At 39.6% G+C, this 21216-nt stretch overlaps 1 protein-coding gene across 7 annotated transcripts in view; it reads right to left on the bottom strand.

The window, feature by feature from the left end:
- The window catches only part of LOC114875152 (zinc finger homeobox protein 4), a 233612-nt gene that overhangs the window by 135166 nt on the left and 77230 nt on the right, over positions 1-21216 (bottom strand). For all 7 annotated transcript variants that reach the window (XM_046287694.1, XM_046287698.1, XM_046287696.1 and 4 more), the window contains one exon: positions 8694-8729. The gene's annotated coding sequence lies outside the window, so the exon portion shown is untranslated. The remainder of the gene's footprint in view (positions 1-8693; positions 8730-21216) is intronic.

Genomic DNA, 21216 nt, shown 5'->3' with positions numbered 1-21216 from the left:
CGTCAAATATGTGTTGCGAGTGTGCAATGTGTTGTTCCGCGGCAAATGGGTTGAACGATCGATCGCGATGAACAGGAGAGGAATCGACGACGGGTTTATCCGTGTAAACGATAATGAGCGTGGACGGTAGTTTCAGACAGAGGTTACGCCTTCCTGAGAAACCGGTATGCGTTACAGGGGCTTGCTTTCTTCGTCCCTTTCGTTTACATCACGTGGGCGTGCAGGAAAAAATTTTAAGTGCACGACCTTTTTTCGTTTCACTTTCGAAACATCTGTAAAAATGAGTTCAGTTTAATGGTCCTTGGGAAAATTCGCGCGAAACATTTTCTCCGGTACTCGAAAGTGAAATATAAAGGGACCCACGGATCGTTACGTTATTTCGTGTGGTTTAATTATATCAAGAATTTACAAATTGCGTAATAAGAAAAAAAATCAGAGCGAGTATTTGATGGGCAAGAAAGATGTTACCGAGATTTTTCTTTTTTTTTTTCAGAAGTATACGGCACTGGCGACGTAAAAGAAGGCACACATGCACGCTTATAACGCGGAAAAAGTGTGCGCGCATTTACAGGGTTGCTGGAAAAAGGAGAAGACGGCCAGACGAGGGTGAGGGTGGAGTCAGGCGTGAGGTGAACCTAAGGAGGAGTCGGTGGAGATTGCAAGAGAGGGGGTGATCTATGCGTTTAATTAACCATAGAGACGCTCCTACCAACTCTTAGCCGTTTTTAGTTCGAGCTTCGTCGACGGGGGTTGCAGAGGGACAGGGTAGCGTAAGAATAAAAGAGCGAAAATGGAAGAAACCCAAAAAGGAAAAGGAGTAACAGAGAGAAAGGATTTAGCTATCGCTGGCGAAATTAACCCCAGGGAAAAACTTATAATGTGTCTTCCCGGAAAAGTAGCTCGAATGGTGTGCTCGAGATGGGACACGATCCCTGCGCTCCTGCTTCAAGTGTATTCGCCATGGATAATTGATTTCAGACATAATCAATTAACGGGAACGACAGAAACCATTTATGGATCCCGATGAGTTATGTTTCACCATTTCCTAGATATGATGTTTACCTTCGTAACTAGAAATTATCGATCGTATATCAAAAACTTTCAGAATTTTTAATTTTTAATTTCAGGTTAATTACCGAAATTCGCAAACATTTTTCAAAAATCCCTTCCTATACAATAATATATAATTTAGTTTTAGTCTCGTTTATATTTCGACGATCTCAAGTGTCACTTTGAAACATTTCAGCGGAGGCGCATAACTCTGCTCATAAGCTCGGTAGTCGCATAAAGAAGTGGACGCGTCGCGTCGTGTTACGAAGGGGATCAACCGGTGCCAAAAGACGACTTAATTCCGCCATAGCCGGCCGACAATTGTTTACACATGTTCATTGTTTACGAGTAGCCGAGTGTGTCGAGCGTAAACTGACCCAGTATACCTGTGTTTTCGAAAGCCCGTCACCGGACCCAGCTCTCACCCGCGACACGCTACCGACGGATATTTTGAGATTTCTTTGGCTCTTGTCTCCACTTTCGCGATCTTGTTCCGAGAAAAGGGAGGTTAATGAGACGGCCCGCGGACAGTTATAAATGAACGATAAGGCGCACGCCGGATTCCTTTAATAGCTGGTGCAAATTTATGACCGCCAGTGGAACGGCCTCTAAGGAGTTATAGATTGATTGGTCGTGAAATCGGCTTTAATCAATCGTGTGTACCCTCTGAATTATATGTACGCCCGGCAGAGTTAATTAATTCTAACACATCGGCCGGTCGCCTTCCTCGTTCGACGGCGCGGCATTAATCTGGCCTTTCGTTACATTAATTTGCCCGGTTGATAACGTTACACCTGACCGGCCGTATTTCAACGGAAAGAGCAAGAACGCGAGGGAAGGGCGAACAGGAGGGTTAAAAAAAGAAAGTAAAAGGGACAGGAGAATTTCGAGAGAACGTGGCGCCGAATTTCAAGCGTTCTCCAACCGCGTACACACGGAACAGAAATTGAGATTCCTCTGCATTTATTTGACTCTGCGTCACGCTCGTTCTTGATTACCCACGAAACCGAGCGCTGATTCAAGCGTGACGAAACCACAGACCAATTATAATAATTACCGGAATTCACGGTACGCAATTAGGCCAGTCAAAAAATAAATTTCATTCTATACGTTCTTTCATTCTTTACTCGCTTTCGTGCTTCTGCATTGTGTCGTCTACACATTAGGCGCCGGATAAAAATGAATGATTTTTCTATTGGAGATAAATTCAATTTGAATTTCTTGTATTATTTCGCTAAAATAATAAATGCACCAAGTTAACACCAATGTGTAGAGCTTGTGAAAAAAATTGATTACCGAAAGAAATGGTTGAAGCGATTTGAACAACTAATATTAATTAATTGTAACTAATATTAATCGAATTTTTCTTGTCAATTATGTTTTAGTATGTGGTAACGATAACATCTTTGTGCGGCAAGCAAGAATTCCAGTATCGCATACGCATTCCAGGAAAGCAGAGAATCCTCTTTCGCAGCTGTTCCGTCTTAATTACTAATCTGATTAACAGCCGCGGTTAATTAATCGTCTATCCCTTTAACGAGTTTGTTTTCATTCCAAACAAGTTTCTCGACGTCCCTTTCACCGGCTTTTTATTTTATATTCTTCCTTCACGTCGCCCTTTATTAAATTCGTTGAAAAAAAAAAAGAAAAAAAAAAATTGAGATGGCCCTCCATTTAGGGGAAACGTAAATTGGTCACGCGATCGATCGCATGCATAGATGTTTCTGTCGCAGGCGAACAGATGTATACCGGTTAAGAGGAAAAGAACGAAATGCGAAGAAAAAAAGAGAGTGATGGATCCATGGTGATGGATAAAAAAAAAATGGAGAGAAAGATGAGCTATCTGTGTTCAACGTGACATGTACACGGTGTAAACAGGCACGTCCGTGTACTCTCGCACGGAACAGGAAATGTCTCGTAATAAAAGAGTGACTTCCGTCGGTGAAACAATACCGACCGCGGGATTACCTCGTCCTCGGTCCACTTCCATCTTCTGCCTCGTTACCTTATCCAGCCGCCGTTAATTTGCGACGAAAGTAATTTAGCGCCGTCTCGATATCGCTTTTGTTATGATTCGGTTCGTTTTTTGTTCATTGGTAAGAGAAACGAACAAAGAGACGACTGCTTTATTCTTCGCGAATATAACAAAAAATTTCCAAGAATTGGAAGAACAACGAAACATAGCCGTTTATAATAGAGCATCGTTCAATAAGAATTTTATTAGCTAATATTATTAATTATATTAACCGTTAAATAAATTATGATCCTGATATTGATTTTAATTTTTCATCAGTTTCTTTATTATTCCTTTGAGACGACTTGAAATATTTTCAAGTTATTCCTATTATAGTTTATCTTTTCTAATAAAGTTTAACAAACGTTGTCTACCGTTAATCGATGATTATTTGTTAAGAAATCGTAGATACATCATTTCAGTAATAAGCATGTGGTCATAGTTACTACAGGTTGCGGATTTATTATTAAACGGGACGATTTAAAAGAATGACTCGGTAAAATAATCGGTTAGCATATGTTTTTAGTATTATTCATCTCTCCTGCATCTTTCGCTTTTCTCTCCCCTTTTATTTGTCGTTTATGTTTCATATGCGTGTACAGATGTCACGTTATCTATTCGTCGTTAATTCACGTCGGGAATCATTTATTTCCTTGATTTAATTCCCGATTACCCAAGGTGACGTTTGTTATTAAGACGACGAAGAGTGGGAAACTGGAAACGTTTTAGAACGATATCGTGTAGTTTAGGTTCATTCATTAATGTATGAGTTATTTTTAATGGTATGAACATTGAAATATTTTGCTTAATGTAAAACGATGCAGATTATTTGTGGAATAACGACATTTGTCAAATGAAAAATTATTTCAACTTTCCAGGAAGCTATTACCGAGCCCTGCTAACGTGTAAAAATAAAGAAGAAAATACGAAAGAATAATTTCTCTTTGAAGTACGAGATGAATTAAGTAAGAAATAATGGGATAATGGAATATAACTACGCAACTTCTAAATTACCATGAATGGTTAGTAGAAACGTTTCGCCTTTACATGTTATTTTCTTCTTTTCCCCGTTTCTTAGATTCCTTGTAATTATATTCCTTCAAGAAAATAAATGTAATTTATACCACAGTGTAGAATCTTTCTAATTACATTCGAAAACATGTTTTCTCTATATGTATCTATTAAAATAAAACAAATAACTCTTTCTCCTTATACTTTATTTTTATACTTTATTAAAGTATTACTCGTATGCTTAATATTCATTACTGATTTGAAATTAATAGAATAGTTTTAATTTATAGTCTGAATAATAGTAAGACGATAACTTTATTAAATCAAGAACTGTAATATTCCAATTCTATGACTGGAATATTATTAATAATTAATAATAAATAATTTTTTTTTGCAGATTCTATATTTTCACGATATTTCTATGCTCTGGTTATCTGCAAAAAGACACTCGCTAAGCTGTTTCGCTTTTCTGTATGTTTCGTTTCTGAAATCACAGGGTACCCAGCGTGATCGATGCGTTCGTTCCTGGCTCGAATAATCAGGAACGCGTAATCGCTTAATCCAACGACATCGCGTCGTGCAATGTAAACCCTCGTGGAATGGTTCGGATCGTAGAAAAGGAAGATATTGCGCATACATAGTTGCGGTAAAGGAACGATCGCCGCGAGGACGTTCTGGTTTATCAGTGCAAATAGGATGCCAGAGTGTTTCCATTAATTCAAATCGTGAGGTAAAATCACAGCGTGGAATGTCCATTAAAGTCAACCAGGGGGGAGAAGTCGTTAGCCTGTTTGTGGCAACGTAAAATGCTGGGCGTACACTGTTCGAGACTGCATTTTACCGAAGGAAATTCCGAAAAAATCGCCATCATAGCGAACCGAGAGAGTTGTTTTTCTGCCTAATAACGTCTTTTAACGACGACCGTTAGTTTCTCAAGTGTGAATAAAGTCCTATGGATTATCGAAGAATGTGTCGAGGTGTATATGAGAAAACGCCAGTCAGCTTTTATCTTAACTCGCGTTTCACCGGCTTGTCTCATCCCGAGTTTGCCACCATTCGCTACCCGACTTCCCACTCGCGGGACGGATCAATTAAATCCGTTTGCGGAGAAATTTTCATTTCTCTACGCTGAATGAATCTCGCATACCTTCCACGGTTTTGGTCGAATCAACGTAACATTCGAAAAATTCGATTTCCTCCTCTGTTTTTTTTCTTTCCGTTGCCAACTATTCAGGGCTTTACGTTGCAGAATGTTAAATATTAGAAAAAAGAATCGACCAACTATGATTACCGATGATCCCACGGGTTACGAGTTAAAATAAAATAAGTGGAAATAAAAAGATAAGGAAAAAGGTAAACCAGGCGAGACGTTACGCGTGTATTTTAGTGCGCTTCTTTCTCGCCACGCGTGAACACGAAATCGTTTAATTCGAGCAGAACGCGTTCGAGAGGAGACGAAGAAACCCGTGAAATGGACGTTCCGGTTTATCAGCACGTACGGCGTACCGAACGGCTTGTTTCCATTAATTCGCGTTGCAAGACAAACTCGTGCCATTCGAAGGACCGTTCAAGTCGTTAGGTGGTAAAAGGCAAAATGAAGCAAGCTAATTTGCTACATTGTCACTGATGCACGGAACAGGGACGAGTAAAGGAATATCGATACCGAACGGGGTCAAGATATATAATAAATTGTCCTCGATTATGCCTTCAGACGGACGGGAAACATTGTAACGGTGATAATGTTGTAACTATTGCCAGATCGATTTTACCATTTTAACGTTTAATGGGCTCTCTGTATAGCTTGACCTTTGCACTTTACCATCCGTAGAAACTGTACCTACTTCACATGATTCAAAGTGTTTTATAATTGAAGACACGAGTGGATGAAGATGTCATTTCTTTTTTTAAATCGATTTATTTTTAGTCCAATAAAGCACCATATTTTCCTATTGATTATGGACAAGAAAAGAATTCAATTTAATCTATAACACGATTGTTTCTCTTATAAGGAGTTATTTTTCAGTAAAATAATAATCACGAATATAGACTTTTTAAATAGAGGATTAAAAACAGTTTCACAAATAACACTTAAAACGAAATTATCGGTGAAGATATTTAGAACCGCTAAATAGACATTCAATATTTACCAACGACTCCATATTTAAACGCAAAACTGTGTTAAATATCAAATACAAAAATGTCATTTTCAATTTCGTGTACATTGGATGCTTTAAATTAAGAATTGCGTCACTGGAAGTAGACAACCAATTTTAGATATTGAACCGAGGCTCTGTAAATAACAGAATCGATTGCAGGAAACTATATATTTGTGCTGTTAATAAATAATAACCAGGAAGTAACAAGTAGAGAATGTTTATGAATAGCTAAAGCTACTACACTAAATATATTCCCAAATCTACCAAACCTTCGGTTATTTACCTGTACCTTAATGGTGATAACTGATAGTTTTGATATTAAGATATTATTTTTTATCATTTACAATTAATATTCCAGATATTCTAACAGTGGTTTCATAATTACGAAATTATTGCCGATGCAATATGAAAGATAAATTAATAAATTTGCAATGAAATTTAAATTTATTCTTAAGGTATCCGACGACTTATGGACAAAAGTGCAATTCAACGTTTGTGGGGCAAATCATCTATCCCTGCAATGGAAATTTGGCGCAATGGAAATACATAGACGCGTACGCGAATCATGGTTTCTTTCCTTTTGATATTTCTTCTCTTCGAGAACCTGTTCGAGCGAGCTTCTACGATTGCGCTGAATACGGAATCGCTTCATTTAAGACGCGTTGCTGTGTACTATATCAGCGACGAAAGAGAAATAGAAACGTACCGTTCGGTACATTCCGATCCAGTGCTATACGTATTCTGAATATGCGTGTTCCTATATGAGATAACTAATAAGAATGATTGCAACTACATGGTTAGCGATTCATTTCTTTTGCACTGACGCCGTGATTTTTGTTGTTCAATTTAAGTGTGGATATTACTTTAGAAATGCGTTGGTTAACTTTTTTTGCATAAATTAATAATTTGATAATAATTCAAAATCTAACAACTAAACACCCTAAAATCACTTTTGAAAAATTTTTATAGTTCCTCTTTCAAATTGAAATTTTTCACTTATGCAAAATAGAAATTATGAAATATAGTTAGTAAATTAGAATTGGTGAAATTGCACGATGTCAATAATATAAGAGGTTGAAAATTTATTCCACGAAAAGTGCTGATATTTAAAATATCATAAAATTGTAAGATTTCAGATTAGATTGGCGATAAATTTAACACCGGATTATTTCAGTCAATTTAACGATCTCAATTAGTGTATGGTGATTTTTATCGATAACTATCGAATCAATTTATACATTGACAAGCGGTAGAACAAGTTTTGTATATAAAAACGTTGATATTAATCTGTAGAGATAAGAACTTTGGAAAGTAGAACAGATTCGCTCATAACATTGCAACATTATACCAGAACCGATTTTCCTGTTCAAAATACAAGAAGCTAATTTAAATTTCTCCAAGCCGTCAGTATCTATCGCTCTAAAAATAGCACGATTATCAATGAACAGCACAAATGCATTCTTCGATGCATTCAAATTTGCAATCGTTGCATTTCATTATGCAATCTGGACGACGAACAATAATAGTACAAAGTGAATTAACCAATGTGGCTCGCGAATAGTTTCGAAGATGGGCAGTTAGGAAACGGATGCTCAGCAGGAGGAAATGAAAAAACTTGCCGGCCAATGATTGGGCGTGCGAAAGCAAAAACCGAGTGAGATTCTACGTAAACGCGAAATGGTCAGAGACAAAACGCGATGCGGAACGTATCGGGTAAGGATAGAGAAATACGTAAGGAAGGACGCGCGTTCCGCTTTATCAGCGCACACGGCATGCCGCGGCGTGTTTCCATTAATTCGTGTCGCGAGGCAAACTCGTGCCGCTGGAATGCCCGTTGAAGCCGAGGAGAGAAGTCGTTAAGCTGCGTGCCGTTCGGCCAGGTAACCGGTTTTCCCATCGGTGATTCGTCGTTAATTCGCCGATGGAGAGTAAGTAATCGCACGCGTACACCGACGACCACCTCGAGTGTGTTACACGGTTACGTTCGCACCGCCGCTTACCTTGGGGTTGTTCCGATTTTCTTCGCCGATAAGCTCGACTTCTCGTAGAAAAGCGAGAAATTCCCTCCCCCCCCTAACCCTTTATCTTTTTCTTTTTCGAAGAAATTGCTCGATGGAAGACGGTTTTTCTTTCAACCCTCGGAAACCCATGACTGGGTCTATTTAGTTGCATGTTCTCAATAAATAAATTTATAGATGCTCCAAGCAGAAAAATGACAATAATTCAGAAGCTTGAGAGCTGCTCTATATTACATTTTTCAAACAATCAAATATCAAGAAAACTCACAATTTCTAACGCTACTGGGGAGATAATGCACCCTAAAGTGAAAAACCTGAATGATAGCTGGTGATATTTGATTGATTGATTACTGTATCGCGTTACCATTTATTAGATACGAACATAGTAATTTTCCGAGTAATAAAGTACTCGTGGAATAAGATAAATAGCACATGTGTACTCACCAAATAAATTCGCCAGCATAGAAGTGGATGCTCCTTCTGTAATCAAAAGAAAATACTAATTAAAAACAGTAATTTGTTGAACAACCGCTACATCGTTTTATTTATAAAATATGACGTTAAAATGAGAAACAACCATCTATTTTCAACAATTTGACGCTGTATCAAATGAAAATCTATCATCCAGTTTCCATATGGTCAGCGGGAAACGGGTACCCGTTATTTCTCTCACGAATTTTACGACTGTTCCAGGTACTTAAATACATGTTTACACTTCATGCTCGGTATGAGTGTTTGGAAACGTAAACACGCCAAGGTGGAAGACATCGGACATACACGAATGACCATATGAAATGGCCAGACGAGGTGAAAGACACACGCGTTACGTTCACGCACACGCTCGAGCAGCTCGAACTATATTATTATATTTTACTTTGGCCGACACGAAAACCCCGGCATAATTTGCGCGAATGAGCTGCAATTATTTAAGGGTGTGCATACGTAAGGAGGGTGGCAGCTGCAATAGGGCAACGTTATTTCAACCACTCGGGCTATAACCTCTATCGATTCCCCTTAACCGCGTCGACGACGCAGGACGAGCTCGTTTACTTCTTCCGGGAACCGTTGTTCGTTAACTAATCAACCTTTCGTTGATAACGATTGTTTGTACCGGGCGGTTTCAACTTTGTTCAGAAGTTCACGTCGGTGATCAATTGAACGAAACATAAAATGTTTCCGTTTATTAAATCTATCAATTTTTAATTTTATCTCCCTTTAATTAAGAAAGGTTAATTATTATTTGCGGAAGAAAAGACGCTTCGTAGCGCCCACTGTACGGTGCAGAAACAAGCTTCTCCCAACACACGATCGTGGAAATGCACCGCGACGCTTGGAAAGCCGACGTCGGTGTCGAAGGTGGGTTGAAGTGGCCTGAGCGGTGATTATGAGCGAGAAAGTGCCACCGTCCACTTTTCACCCCCCGTTAGCCGTTCCTTTTCTCTATCGTGGCAACTACCCCCGCCACTTTTACTATGGTTCAACTAAACCCCCAACGGATCAATACGTTAAAACATTGCCACGTCGGGACGCCGGCGTGTAAAACCCGAAAGAAATAACAGTGGTTTGGTGTTTTCCTTTGGTCACCGTTCGACCACTTCCTATCGCGTACTAATGAGCTTCCGTTCAATTTCTACGGGATCATGCTCTTCTACGTGTTAATGATCGACAGTTATGCAGAAAAATATTCGTCTCGTTTATAGACGAAAACGGGATTCCCGTGATTGGCGATATTTGCCGTCGGGCTGACATAGTTCGTTGACTTTATTCACCGCCTCGATGTTATCGGCGCGACATCGAGTGATACTGATGTGACTTTCGTTTAAGTAGCAATTTTTCTTCCAAGTAAATTATTGTTCAGAGCTTCGAGGGATTATTATATTTTCATGTTTTCCTTGATCATCTGTATGGAACTATGGTAGATTAATATTCTTTGTACATTAACGTAGAAAAATGAAAAATGTTTTGTAAAGTGTATGATTTTGAGTCACTGATATATTAAATTTAATAAAGAAACAATATTATTGGCATAATTAATAAGGTAAGGTTAAAAATATTTTATTCAAACATTTATATTGTTGCAACAATCGTTTTTAATTGGGTTTAAATTAGAGCTTTGCGGTGGATGTGGTAAAGTCTTTGAAACATTGTACAACACCTTTTTATTAACAAGCTTGGTAGAATGCGTTGGATCATTCCATCAATAAACACCGGAGTTCCAACTCCACCAGCTGTCATGCAGCCCCATATCATCACTGACCCATTAGCGTGTTTAATAGCTGCTTGAAAACGTTTCTTTTATGCAATAATTGTATATTCTGTTTTCTTCATACACCTTCCATGTGTCCGGTTGATTTGCAACATTGTATTTTTATTACAATATGAAACACAATATGCTGTTACACTGTGGTAAATTACCCCTATGGTAGAATAAAAGGTAATCCTCAATCATATTGTTACTAACAGAAGAGAAATAAAATGAATTCTACAGAAAATTTTTCTTTTCGATTTTCTTTCACCCACCATCTGCTGTATGTACTATTAAAATTAGTTCGCGTTTTGTAATCGGTCTCAATTTAACGATCAGACATTTCCATCTACAAGCGTTTAGAGAGACAGACATACCTCCACAGGGATCTTGACGAAGTACCGGAAGGAACCACGATATCTTTTGTTTGCGATTGTTGATAGATCAGATAGAAAGTACCTACACGATTTCCGGAACAGACTAAACCATCGGGTATTGGTAGGCTTTTGAAGGGCACGAAAGACGGATGAACGGATGTCCGTGGCCTACCGCAACCAACGTAAGATACCGATCCACGCGTTCTTCTCCCTTCTTCGTGGGACATGCGCGCACACACACGTACGAACGCACGTTGCCCTCGCTCGTTTATAACCCTCACGCGTGTACGATGTAACGTTGCCTTTCCGCGGACGGTCGATATATCGATTGTCGTAGACGAACGACCGGCTGGTCGACGACCACGAACCAGAAACTAAAAGACAGAGAGGGCAATAGAACAGGAACAAGGTTGATGGCTGTGTGTGTCTAGCTTGTGGTCACTTGTTGCCTTCCACCCCCGGGGTGTTGGCCTTGTCCCTCTGTGTTTGGGGAACGCTTGTCGCTCGACCGCCGACAAACCATCCACGGAAGGATAGATCTCTTTTTCCTGTCGGTTAGTGACTCAATTTCGAAGAATTCCAACTTGCTGGAAATTCTGATACCACTTCTCTTCTCTCCTGTCGCGAAGGAGGATCATTTGCTCGCGATAAATCAATTGGAGAGCTAATGTTTTCGAAGGATTCGGTTACTTCAAAATTGTCAAATTAATTAAAGGAATCTCGAGATATTAGAAGATCAATCCATTATGGATTGTTAAATTCATTTTTAAACAAGATCATTAAAAATCAGTATACTTTTACCCCTTTTATAGGGTGTAAGGGGTAAAAGCGTTATTTCAAAGGATATTGTAAAACCAGGAATCACAACATTGGATCATTCGATAATTTTGTGTCTATAATGTTCACGACAGCGATCATCGAACCACTGAAAGCCGCCTTCCGCTGCGTTCTCGACATGCTCGTTCGAGATTATCGTTATCGTTGAGAACGTAAGATATGGTAAATAGTCGATAATAACACCCTTAGTGTCGTTTGCCCAGTACTATTCCGAGTGGTCTGCCTGACGGGCAGACGTTCCACTACAAACACAGATGTCTCGTGGCATCCCACGAAACTTTCTTTATCTTCCTTCTCGAATTAGAAGCTTAACCAGCTAAGGTACAAAATTATCGAGAAGGTATGTCACGGTTTCGAGAACGATAGTCCTTCGGTTTCCATCGATACGTCGATTTTATGTTCATCGTTAAAAACATTCTCAAAATATTTAATCTTTCAATAAAATTTCATTGTTACCATTGATCTATGCGATATCTATTCAACGTGGACTATCATTACAGGAAGGTATTTTTATGACTGTAATTAGTCAGAGATGCGTTAATGCTATGTGTTATCTGTCACCTCGTAAAATTGTACTGTCAGTCTATAATTATTATTCAGAATTATTTTCTATTGTATCGTTATCAATTCGGGATGATCAGGTCGTTATACTTTACCATGCACGAGGTATGCAAATAACTCTGCATCCAGTTTTAAGTATATGTAACAATAACGGCAGTCTAAGGGCCCCTTAAACAGTGGGCTGAGGGCACCTTAGAGGGCGGCCTGAGAGCACCCTTGAGAGTGGGAAAACCTAACCCTAAGTAGCGGTAGATATAGGCGCACGTATCATGGCCCCGAAGTAATGCAAACGCGGTACCGGTTCCGAAAGTTATCCGTGGATACGGAGGAATAGGTTTAGTGGATCCTACACTACTCGGGGGGTGTAGTACCCTTCTGGTAATCCCTCCGAATGTAATCAAATTTCCCTTCCCTCTAAAAAAATTAATTCCAAGTATCTAATAATCTAATCTAATTAAATTTGAACAAGAAAATGTACAAAAAAATCGTTCCAAAGGATCGTTAGTCTGATTTTCCTTGCGATGATAATAGGTACGGCTGGACAAGTTAATGATGTCCATGTTTGCGACTCGTACGTGAGAAACACAAGCGTAGCACTGACAGGGATTATATAATATTCAATTTTAGTATGCGTGCGACCCGTCTTAATCCAACCATTACATCTAATTGGTCGGGATTAGCTAATATCCATGTAGTGATTAGGCCGCGTTTGTAGCACGGCTCGTTTAGATTGAAGCTAATTCTCCCGGGAATCTAGCGCATGCATTGACTTGATGTACTACAAAGAATCGATAGACCGATCAAACATTATTACAGGGAAACGTCGGACTATCTTTTTTTCACGCCTCTCAGTAAATTCTTTGATTCGGAAGCGATGAATCCGTTGAAAGTTGTGTTATAAAATGTTGCAAATAGCCGCGAAAAATGATTTGACAGCAAACGCGAGAATTTTATTCTGCGCATCAGCATTATGAGTCTATGATGATTTCATAGCCTCGTCCAAGGGTACTCGCAAACCTATAATTTAATAACTAAGTACTTAGTTTCCATATAACGTTAGACGCGTCAGACGTCTTCTAATGACTTCCGTCACCAAGCGATTTTTCTTCTAAAGATATTTAAAAATCTGTCGGTATTAAGAAGCTTCTTAGTACTGAAAAATTCTGTCTTCCAGTTTGAAAAATTATCGGTATACCTCGATGGAATTTTAATCCCGTCCATTCTGAACAAATGAAAGAAATAAGAAAGGAAGATGTTTCGCTGTCTTATCCATTACACGTTATCAGGTTTAACGTGAAAGCTTATCAATGTAAACTTTGTGTTCTTTGCTGTCTACATACCACTTAACCGGCCGTGTCATATCTTACAGAGTAGATGAAAGAAGAAGAAGATCTCTCCTTTCCGGTTTGCCGAGCACGTTACAAATTTGGCCCGCAAAAGGGCGGGGATGTCGGCTGTCTTGTCGGTGCTACCAACCGGCCTGTAAAGAACCTTTCTCGCTCTGCTCGTCCGCGATCATTCTCCGCGTTCTTGTTTTCGTACTTTTATATTTTCCTGTCTAAAATCTCCGGGTCCCAGGTCCCTGGTACCCGGGATCACGTAGCCGGACACGTTCACCGGTTTCTCTTCCCTTTTTCTTCTCTCCGTCTCAGTTCGTCAGATCTCATCGTTTAAAGTTCAAAGTTCATCCTTCAAAACGCACGATCCAGGTAGACGAGAAGAGGAAACGGTCCGGTCGTGTAAGCGTGCAGGACGACCGTCCGCTCGTGTGAAGCCGGCATTATTATGAACCGTTCATACACCGTGCACCCAGGTGTATAAACAAGGCGTGTCACTTTCACCGTGACAAGACCGCCGGCGAGAGTCGTTTCCTTGGTCCCCCACGGATCTCCCGTGGTTTCGCCTTCTCCTCAGGGGAACGAGATCGCGCCACCAAGATTGGGCTTGGCTTTCGCGGTGCGAATTGCCTTCGGCCGAAATCGTTAAGAAGATCTGCACCGAGTGATAACGGGTGAAGAAATAATTAGAGGCGTGGATGCTCGCCACTCTCCGAATATGCTTTTAATGCTCCTACACCGAGTTTGTTCTCGCGATAATCCGTGAACACGATGGTCCGTTTTATCGGTCTCCGCGGTTGTAAAAACGTTTTCGGTGCTGTTCCAACGGCGAGGGGGGCGAGACTCGATAAGCGATAGTCATTTGGGTAAAACATTTTATTTGAAGAAGGACGAAGAACGTTTCGAAGCGTGCACTTCTGATGCCTGTCTTTATTTGCCAAGGCTCTAAAGTACCTTCGGTATTGAATTCCGATGGGTGATAGGTTTGTGTACCCATGGGATCAACTGGAACGACTAATTTTACCTTTTAACAAACCATGGTGCTTGGGAAGACCTCGTAACTTTCTGAAGGCATTCGCCTGATTCTCAAACGAGATCCTTATTTTCTTTTATTCAGATGTTCAAACGATGGAAGTAATTAGAACATCAGTATAGGGTTAAACGAAGATTTATACAGAGTTTTTTAAAGAAATATTTTGAAGAAGGTGAACAGTGAAAGAAAAGGGAGGAGAAGAGATAGCAAGATCTTCCCACCGGATCTTCGAAATAATTTCAACGAATAATCCTCGCAATCTAAGCACGACTGCAGCCACCACAGAGTCACAGTCGTTCTTAAAGGCGACCGTTGGGGGGACACAAAGGGAATCGTCCCGCTTTGAATGGACTTTTCCAGGTATTCGACGCCGAAAAATTCCTACGGTGGAGAGGCATCCACGGTGAAAAGAGGCAGGAGAAGAGAAACACAGCCGAACGAGGGCATGCACCAGGAGAAGAAAAAGCAACGTTGAAGGACGCGTGTTTGCTCGAAACAAGGGTGCATCATCTCGAACAGGGGATGATTTCATGCAGCGACGAAACAGATTTACTAGTCCGACGAAAAATCATGGCGCGAAGAGCCAGATGACACCGGTCATTCCGAGCCTAGAATTCATTTCCATACATTAACCCTCCGCATAGAGGACGACGTCCCGCGTCGTTCGATCCATCTTTCTCTCTGTTTCGTTGCCACCATTCGCTGTTTCCTGCCGGAGCCACCAGGTTTTGTTAGAATTATGACGGATAAACTATGCGGCAAGATACAATGCGGTAGCGTCCGACGGGGGTGGTTGGCCCCCAACGAGCCAAGATTTTGTGAACCCGGTCTTTGGGGGATTCCAGTAGGCTGATCGGAATTTATCGGGCCATAAGGCAGTTTTATAATACCACCGGCCGGCAGCCTTAGCGTCCAACGGTAGATTTTACACGTATGCGCCGCATAAACCAGCATCTGAATTTCGTATCGTTTCTAGTGTCTCCTTCCTTTCTATTATTTCGTGGCAGGTGTTCCATGCTTGCTGTACAACGCGTTCAAACGAGATATATTTTCTGTTTCACGGTCGCAATATCGCCAACGGAACAGTTAGCGTGTCAGCATGTACAGGGTGTACATTCGATCATTTTAATGATTTTCGTTATTTTTAGAAATATCGAAGGGACATTTAATAATTATTATATCACTGATAATAATTGAAAGTTTACTAATTAGTTTTCATTCAACCACTGATGGTTCAACGGATCATTACTGAACCTGTTTAAAATATTCTCCAAGTTTCTCGCCGGCCCTTTCAATTTCTCATCGAGCATTTCTGTTTTGGACATAACGTACGTCAAGGTTTTAATACATCATTAATAAAATTGAAGCGCGTGCGATATAGGTTAGCATTTAGGAGCGTGACGAGAGAGCTGGGAAGTGTCAAGTATCGGGATCGAAAGTTCAAACTCATCGAGGAGGAAGGTTGAAGGGAGTTTTCTGGGAATTATGACGAGTATATGCTGACTGGTTCCCTCCGGGTGGTATCCCTGGGCCCCTGCTCATTCGGTAATTAATTACACTCGCCGTCGAAGCTCGTTCGTCGATCTTCATCCGAGATATCGACTGGATTGACCGTACGACTCGCACCGATTCACTGACATGAGCTTTTCTTCGTTGGCAGCTATGCGCATACACACTCTTACACATATACACACGTGTCACGGTGAGTCACGGTACAAGATTAATAAGATTGTGTACATTATACATTTCATTTGACGAACAGCTCTTTTTTCTGTCAATTTCTCACTCGGACTTTCCTCTTTCTGATGAGTGGAATTCATACTGCAAGCTTTTAATAACAGTTGTTCAGAAAATAACCAATCAATTTTTATACGCTGATCATGCTTTTGCATTGGATAAAAGTTTCTTAAATTTTCTGTAACTTTTCTACCTTTCTGTTCGATGTCGAATATAATAACAAGATTCTTTGAATTGTCCTCATTTTGTTATATAACTGATATATGTACTATTGAAAAATTGTTTTTACCACTTAGAAATAAATTCTCAAAATTAGTTTTAGGACTATCCAAAGTGGTTTAACACTCTAATTGAATTTTGGAGACATTTTCACTGTGTCTAATTAACCTGTTCATTCATTATCACGAATTCGCTAATAATGAGCATGCAAACTGCAATATTTTAAACAAACAAAGACACGAGGCTTATTTGCACGTAGTCACTTTCTTAAGGTGAGAAACGACTAACGCAAACTCCTTCGCATTCTTTTCGAAAAGTTGCTGCTTTTTAACGTAGAACCGGTCAGCCAATTAGAGGTTGGACCGGTGTTTCTAAATATTGTTAAGTCGTTCTTACACGCGAGGCACAAGTACATAATCTCCTTAATTTCAGTCTAATTGGCCGCGACGTAGCAAAGGGCGAAGAGCTAGGCCCTAAGGGTACTGTGTCATATTAGCACTTAACGGGCATATGTCGTGCACGCTGGAATAGCGTAATTCTTGTCACGGATTTAATAATTTATGGTAATGCGGAATGAAATTGACCCGAGAACGTAAATTTACTCGATGCAATACCGATTCCTACACGGTGTAATTATAGCGTTTCCTCGGCCACTACTCTGAGTCGGTTGCGTTATTGTGCTGTTACAAGCTTAAGTCTTTAGATGCTTTTCCTTCTATTCTCTGATTATTATTGTGCAGCTAGGTGAAACTGATGGGAAACTCCATGAATGAACTTGTATTAGTGTTTGAGAAACGAGCGGAAAATTAAGGATGCAATTTGAAAGAACTGCATTCCCGCAGCATTGGCGAAGTTGAGTCTGAAAAGATTTGTGCAGAGGAAAGATTGAAGCTAATTATGATAGAAAGTAATACTTAATTTTGCATGTAAATAATATTTTGTTAATAAAAGTTTTCTAGAAAAATAAAAATTTTGTTATTTCATTTGTCTAGAACCTTTCCATAAAACAATTTTTTATTTTATTTTTATTAAACATTGCACAATGAAAATATACGCTATTCTATTTTATTGTAAATACCAAGTGGTTTGAAATATAGGAAGAAAATTCTTTCAGTTTATTGTTAAATTCATCAACCTTTGATTTTCTCAAATGTCCGAATGTTTTGATTTATAATCCACATCTCACCCACGGTTGCAGCCGCGTGATGTTGACTCGTTGACCGGTTTATGCCATTATACCGTGCTTCCTCTGATCTCTCTCTCTTTCTTTCTTTCTCTCATACTCTCTCATTCTTTCCTCCCAATCTTTTTTTTTTCATTTATTTGTAATTACGCTCGATGGATTAAACCATGTTTCCAGGTGTTATCATTTTACGCTATAGCGTTTGATACAACTTTAATTCTCTATGGAAACAAATAATTTTGGCATACCAAATTTCTGTGTTAATTAGTGTTCTATTAGATATTTGCTACAGAACTTTGAATAATTCTAATCAAAAGGAAATCCAACGTTAGGGCTACGTTTGTATAATATTTCTTAACAAATGAATTAAAATTCATTAATATTAAAAATCAATACTATGAGCAGTAAAATTTTGAAACAAGAATTTTATATAAAAATACGTTTCATGTGAGTTAATCAATTAAGTCAATAGAAATACAATCACTCAGTATGTGAAATTAAATAGGGGTACGAATAAATTTCTAACGCTTTACGAGAATCAAGGGACGCGTCGTAATGTATGAAAATTCGAAAGAAAATGAGAAAAGGGGTTGAAAGTGTAGGAGTAAGGAAAGAGCAAGAGAAACAGGGAGAGACTTTATGTACCCAAGTCGAGACATAGGCAACGGATATACGAGCTATATTACAGACTGCTACCGCGCACTTGCGGGTTTTATAAGACGCTTAAAATTTTATTCGTTATAAAATTCTCATCGTGCTCACCCACCTATACTTGTCAACCGTTCATCTTAGATTCACAGTAAAAATTTCGTGTCCAAGGAGGATCAAGTAATTTTTGAGTGGTTTACTTATCTTCTACACACAACATAATAACTTAGTCTTCGTTAGCAAATTAGTTCATTAGTAGATCTTTAATTACTGATAGCGATTTTTGAATGTTGTTACATTAAGAACTGTATTTCTTTCTTACAAATTATACGATTCTTTATGCACATAATACATCCTGCGAAATGAAATTATAATAAGATTTTGCTGTTCACGAATGAAGGAAAGATACTGAACTGAAAATATTCCTTTCATAACGCAAAGTTATACAGGTAAGAGAGGGTGGTTAGATGAGATTTCTTTCAGGTCCGAGGGTGTTGGGGCGAGGAACGGAAAGGACGAACAGTTACATAGGCTAGATTTTACCCTCACCAGTGCATTGTTACCGAGTTATGTTCGAACGGCTGCATCTGAATTCTGCTTAATTTTCTCGAGAAGAGAGATTAGGCGAAAATGGCCGACGAGAGAGAACGACGACAAATGCAGCGAGCTCGTTCTTCTAGAAACCCCTTAAAATATTCGAAACTGTTACCGGTGTAGAGGCATTGTTACCGGTACAGATCCTTTCAAAACGTCTTTTTTTTTTTCATTCTTAGTACTGGTTCTTGAACGATGCTTAAGCGATTTTTCAAAGACTCGCGTCTGATTAATTGCGCGTATCCGGTTGATCAATTCTTTGAAAGTGAAGGAACGGTTTTTGGTACACGGTTGACGGGTTAAATGAAACGGAACGAGTTATTCTTAAAAGACTGACGTCTATATTTTTAATGAAAATAATTGATATTAAATCATTCTATGGAATGTGATTTTAAGTAATCCGATTACGAATGATCACAGTTGTCTCCGAGTACAAGTTTCCGTTTCAAGCTTCGAACTTAAGCTATTTGAAACGTTGCAGTAAATCAAGGTGTGTAAAGCTTTTGAAAGAATCGAGCGCGACCGAAGGAATACGGTTTAATTCGCGCCAATGAAATTAATTATGAAGATAAAGGATCCTAAAGGAGGACGGCTGGTCCTCGTTGCTTGCATCCCTCTTCTTCGTTTCCCGGAGGGAAGCTGCGAGGGCTCTCGGGCTGCAACCAGTTTCGAACAGTTCGACGGAAACCAGTCGAGCGAGAGGAAACAGGGAAGAGAAAGGCGGAGAGGAAAAGGGAGATAGACGCTTAGCGGAGGGACTTACGGACACTTGGCCACTCAATGGTGCGAATTTAAGAGCGCCAGCCGTTACGCTTCTCATTCGTTAGCATAAATTAATTATTTTTCAAGGGGACTGAAAGGCAGGACTTCTCGAAATCGGCCAGAGACCAGTTTCCTTCGTCCCTTGATTGTTTGTCCAGTACTATACGACTCTTAACACGATGCAATACGGTGCTCACAAGGTGTTGGTAATTGGCACGCATGCGGGGACTTGTGTCATAATTATTCGGGAATCACGGTGAAATCGATATTTCCTTGAATTCTAGTAAAGAAGGAAGATTTATGAAGTGTAAAATCAACGCAGCGCTCGAATATTTCAAGAAACAAACAGACGATACACCGTTAAATTAATTTTTGAAGAAATTCTACTACAGAATTCTATATTCACCATTAAAAATCTCATTCTAAAAATTAAAAATTTATTAAAATCATCCAAATCAAATTTCTTCGAATTTGATGAAATTGCAGGATACGAGTGGAAGAATAAATGGTAACGAAAAAAATAATTAATCAGATACCTGGAATTCTAATTAAATAATGTAAATTGGAAACGTAAAGAGTGTATCAATCAGAATCCCAACGCTCGTTAAATTAATTACCTATCGAAAACGTTATCTTTCGAACTCGTGCCATTTTTTGCTGATACATTCTCCGACGAAAAGGAAACAGTTCAAAAACCAGTTCCGCTAGAATGTCCACATTCAAACACTTCGAATCGCGTTCAAGAAATAAAGAACGATTCGCATAGTTACGCCTACAAAGAAGCAAACTGCGAAAGGGATAAAAGGAATAACACGAGGGTGAAGCGACGAGGATGAACCAAAAGAAAAAAATAAAAAGAAACGAGACATCCGGCGCGAATTAAGGAACGAAAATGAAAGTTGATGAATGCCGATGAAATCAGAAACGAATGCACCGGGAATTTCGTAGTTCTTTAACTCCTGCGAATTAATAGACCGCTGTCATCGTACAGAATCGGTTGAAAAGCGTGCGTGCAGCGAGCTGATTCTTGTTCCGTGTCTCATGAAATCGGCGCGGATAGGTTTTGAGGTCGTGTCCAGTTCGTGTGTACGGGCGCGCAAAATAAGCGAAGTGGACTTAGATTGGGCTAATTAATTAATGCGCACGTCCTGTCTCGTCCCGCCTAATTATCTCGCTTGTCAGCTCGGACGTCGTTCGCTACACCGTTAATGCGTGTCTCCCCTTCTCTCTTCTCGCGCATTCCTCGTTCGTCATCTCGTTCCTTCTCTCCGCGCACACCTATCTACGTCTCTTTCTCTCCGCGTGTTTCTCATTTCCTCGTGGTTAACCTGATTCTCTTTGTTGTAATTATAATCAGGCTAATCGTGACGTCAGACAGGAAGCTACACCTAGAAAAATTGCCCGACTTCCGTGCACCACGAGAAACCTTCCACA

This window comes from Osmia bicornis, chromosome 11 (assembly GCF_907164935.1).
Source record: "Osmia bicornis bicornis chromosome 11, iOsmBic2.1, whole genome shotgun sequence".
In the NCBI taxonomy this organism is placed as follows: Eukaryota; Metazoa; Arthropoda; class Insecta; order Hymenoptera; family Megachilidae; genus Osmia; species Osmia bicornis.
The sequence above is the reverse complement of the archived record's forward strand: the minus strand, read 5'-3'. Positions and strand labels throughout refer to the sequence as shown.